Genomic DNA, 5,023 nt, shown 5'->3' with positions numbered 1-5,023 from the left:
TCTCAGTGATGGTGGACCTATAGTAGGAGACATCACTAACACGTCTTTGTCTCAGTGATGGTGGACCTACAGAAGGAGACATCACTAACACGTCTTTGTCTCAGTGATGGTGGACCTATAGAAGGAGACAGCACTAACACGTCTTTGTCTCAGTGATGGTGGACCTATAGTAGGAGACATCACTAACACGTCTTTGTCTCAGTGATGGTGGACCTACAGAAGGAGACATCACTAACACGTCTTTGTCTCAGTGATGGTGGACCTACAGAAGGGGAGGGCACTAACACGTCTTTGTCTCAGTGATGGTGGACCTATAGAAGGGGAGGGCACTAACACGTCTTTGTCTCAGTGATGGTGGACCTATAGAAGGGGAGGGCACTAACACGTCTTTGTCTCAGTGATGGTGGACCTATAGAAGGAGACATCACTAACACGTCTTTGTCTCAGTGATGGTGGACCTACAGAAGGAGACATCACTAACACGTCTTTGTCTCAGTGATGGTGGACCTATAGAAGGGGAGGGCACTAACACGTCTTTGTCTCAGTGATGGTGGACCTATAGAAGGAGACATCACTAACACGTCTTTGTCTCAGTGATGGTGGACCTATAGAAGGGGAGGGCACTAACACGTCTTTGTCTCAGTGATGGTGGACCTATAGAAGGAGACATCACTAACACGTCTTTGTCTCAGTGATGGTGGACCTACAGAAGGAGACATCACTAACACGTCTTTGTCTCAGTGATGGTGGACCTATAGAAGGAGACATCACTAACACGTTTTTGTCTCAGTGATGGTGGACCTACAGAAGGAGACATCACTAACACGTCTTTGTCTCAGTGATGGTGGACCTATAGAAGGAGACATCACTAACACGTCTTTGTCTCAGTGATGGTGGACCTACAGAAGGAGACAGCACTAACATCTTCTATGACATGTTCATTTAAAAAGGGTAATGATGCAGTCAAACAACAGTTTGAATAAAGTGTTTATTTGTCCCTTCATATTTTTCTGTATACAAGAACGTGTAAGAATACCCAAATATGCAATCCATTTTAGTCCTTTAAAAAAAGCCTATCTTAATGCAGAGGCAGCTGCGTGCTCTGGGAATAACTTGAAGCTCCTCACATCTCCTTTTAAAAACGTAAAACCTTAAGTACCGTATTAAAACGCAGTACCTCCTTCACGTCTTCCTATTGGACAAGACGGCACATCATTTTGTGGAACATAAACAGTATTAATAGATAGATCGGGAAATAAAAGGAAAACCAACAACCATGATAATAGATCTCTTTTGGGACAGTTCTTTAAAAAAAAGCAGAGCCAAACATTGATACTCTGCCATCCGACCAACACAGATTAAAGAACTTTGTGTTTTGAATCTGATGATAGTTAAACTGATGAATCCTAACAGACAGAGGAGAGAAGAGGTTACCCGCAGACGGAAACTAAAACAGAAGCCATACATTCAGACGGAGGAGAGAAGAGGTTACCCGCAGACGGAAACTAAAACAGAAGCCATAAATTCAGACGGAGGAGAGAAGAGGTTACCCGCAGACGGAAACTAAAACAGAAGCCATAAAACCTAGAGTCGTAAGACTGAACATTTCAGACAGTCATAACCCTCTCCTGTACATCGCTGCCCTCAGGCAACAGAAAAATAATACAGTTTTGTCCCTCACACACACACCCAACCCCCATATGAACGTTTTAAATTCCTACACATGACAATATGTGATGACGTCTGTAAACCATCCAATGAGGAGCAGAAGTTGTATACACTGGGGGAGGGACCTTCTTTCAGGAAGCAGACCATCGTGAGTACATGGTGTGACAGAAGACTCGGATACATCTCATTACGGTGCATGTTTAAATTGAGATAACTTGACAATAAAAAAATAATAATATGTACTTGTGTAGGAACCTCTTGTCACACCCTGGTTCTGGGACTCTATAGGTTGAGCCAGGGTGTGGTCATTATTTGTGTTATATTTCTATGTTGGGGGTTCTAGTTCTTCTGTTTCTTTGTTGGCCTGAGTGACTCCCAATCAGAGGCAACGAGTGTCAGCTGTGGCTGGTTGTCTCTGATTGGGAGCCATATTTAAACTGTCTGTTTTCCCTTGGTGTTTGTGGGTTTTTGTTCCAGTTGGTCATTGTTACCTAGGACGTTACGAGTCGTTTTGTTTCGTGTGTGCACTTTAACTAATTAAAGTATGTTCGCTCAACACGCTGCGCCTTGGTCCTCCTCTATGTATGACGATCGTGACACCTCTAAAGAAGCATACTTGATAGGTTTTGAACATATCTTGTTTTTACATTTTACATTTTAAATTTTAGTCATTTAGCAGACGCTCTTATCCAGAGCGACTTACAGTTAGTGAGTTCATACATTTTTCATGCCACTGGCTAAGACCAGTATTAAATAACATTGTTATTTAGTATCAATGTTGGTTTGTATATTATCTAGCAGAAGTGGTCCAGTCACTGACACTGACTAAATGGTTTTATTAATATTCAAAAGGTGTATTTTTCTTTGTGCAGTTAGGCTCCTGTTTTTGTTGTTGCCTCAGGGCAACGTCGTGCAGCTGGGTCACTTTTCAGGGCAATATCATGCTCAATGAAAGACATGTCAGTTGACGTAAAATGGGTGGCCTTGGTCAATGTTTTTTTGCCAACATATCCACGGACATTCACAGGCAATGGACACAGAGACATTCTACGGGTGAGAGGAGCCTCGTTGTTCAGTCAGGATCATCCCCTCTCATAGTGAGGACAGTGAGCTTGAAATTTAATTAAATTTAAATTTAAATGTAATAATATATTTAATTTAATATGCCATTTAGCAGACGCTTTTTATCCAAAGCGACTTACAGTCATGCGTGCATACATTTTTGTGTATGGGTGGTCCCGGGGATCGAACCCACTACCCTGGCGTTACAAGCGCAGTGCTCTACCAGCTGAGCTACAGAGGACAGCTGAAGACAGCGACAGAGAGGAATCAGGTTTAAAATGCTAGTTTATGACCAACTTGTATTTTCTTATGAAAAGAGTGCTTGTTTTCTACTATATTTTCTTATTAATAAATGTTCTGAAAATATCTGATTTTCTTTTGGTGTTTTAATACCCTTATGGCACAGCGTTGTCCTGAGGCAACAAAAACCTTTCTGTTTGTGGGGAGGTCAAAGTCTTTATTTGGATTGATACACTATCAGAAAGCCTAAATCTTCCCATAAAAATGAAAAAGCTAAACGTGTGCAGTAGAGGGACAGTGATGATATCTCTGACCACAACAACAGGATGCGGGGAGAGGAGAGGCTTCTGGGATAGAGGAGGACTGACGACCCACAAGCCTCCTGGTCTCTAGGGCTGAGTCCCACATTACACTCTCTTCCCTTTGGGCTCGATTCAGACGCCATTTCAGAAGCAATTTGTAGATTTAAAAATACTCTGATCTTGTATATTATTAGGGTTCGGAAAGTATTTATGAATAATACAAAAAAAAAACAGTTTTGGAGAGCCTTTACGCATGAAATATATTGGCAAATAAAAAAATACAGTGGTTTGATTCATCCTGAAAGTTGCCAGATTCAATTGTTCAATCCATGGAATATTGGAAGGTGAGAAAAGTGTCCAATGGGGGGGTTGATCAGTAGTCCTATAAATCTAATCATCCTCACTGATCCTGTAACTGTGATGTCACCGGTCCAGTCGTCAAGACCGTGCGCCAGGCGCCAGGTTTAACCCGCTATTACGGTCTGTGTCCCATTACGATTCAAATAGGTGAACTAACGATGATATGGAATGATGCAAAATGTCAGGAAACGAACACTAAAGTGACAGTTATAAACGTATGTTGGCATATTATTATTATATTATATATTAGCTACTGAATCTCAGACTTTATAATTCCGTTATTAGCTACTGAATCTCAGACTTTATAATTCCGTTATTAGCTACTGAATCTCAGACTTTATAATTCCGTTATTAGCTGCGAATCGTTGAGTTTTCTCATTTTCTCTCCTCAGTAGGAATCTTCACCATTATACTGTATATGATTATTTTCCACGTTGGTAAACATAAATTCATGCTTTAATTTAAAGGAACAGAATGTATTATAAACCCATTTTTCAACCCACTAAATAGATCATCTTCTCTCTCTCTATGGTGAAAAAAAAAGATAACGTTTCCCTGCCATTTTTTTCCCTCAACAGCTGGAGCCAAACAAATGTAAAAAATTATAATAATAATGTCTCATCATAAAACATGGGTAGTTCATTAAACTTTATCAAGTGTGCAATTAACTGAGAGGAGCGTGACCACGGGAGAGGCTGCCCAGTGTCCCAAATGACACCACATTCCATATTCAGCGAACTACTTGTGACCAGGGCTCGTAGTAGTGCACTATGTAGGAAATAGGGTGTCATTTGGGATGCTGGTCCCCCCGCTCTGTTCTGGAACCGGAACAACATCAATGAACTCCATAGCAAAAGGAAATATCTCAGACTGGGTGATGAAATGCGTCGTATAGCTTTAGTGAGTGGAAAACAATAGTCTTTCTGTATCTCTGACCTTGTCATGCTGACTCCAAATGATACTGACGCAGTGGAACATTCATTCTCTGTTTCTCTCTCTCTGTTTCTCTCTCTCTGTTGTGGGAGGATGTATGGGACACTGACAGAACTTTCTCTCTCTGTTGTGGGAGGATGTATGGGACACTGACAGAACGTTCTCTCTCTGTTGTGGGAGGATGTATGGGACACTGACAGAACGTTCTCTCTCTGTTGTGGGAGGATGTATGGGACACTGACAGAACGTTCTCTCTCTGTTGTGGGAGGATGTATGGGACACTGACAGAACGTTCTCTCTCTGTTGTGGGAGGATGTATGGGACACTGACAGAACTTTCTCTCTCTGTTGTGGGAGGATGTATGGGACACTGACAGAACTTTCTCTCTCTGTTGTGGGAGGATGTATGGGACACTGACAGAACTTTCTCTCTGTTGTGGGAGGATGTGGGGACACTGA

Source organism: Coregonus clupeaformis, unplaced genomic scaffold (assembly GCF_020615455.1).
Source record: "Coregonus clupeaformis isolate EN_2021a unplaced genomic scaffold, ASM2061545v1 scaf0929, whole genome shotgun sequence".
NCBI lineage: Eukaryota > Metazoa > Chordata > Actinopteri > Salmoniformes > Salmonidae > Coregonus > Coregonus clupeaformis.
This window is presented reverse-complemented; position numbering follows the sequence as displayed.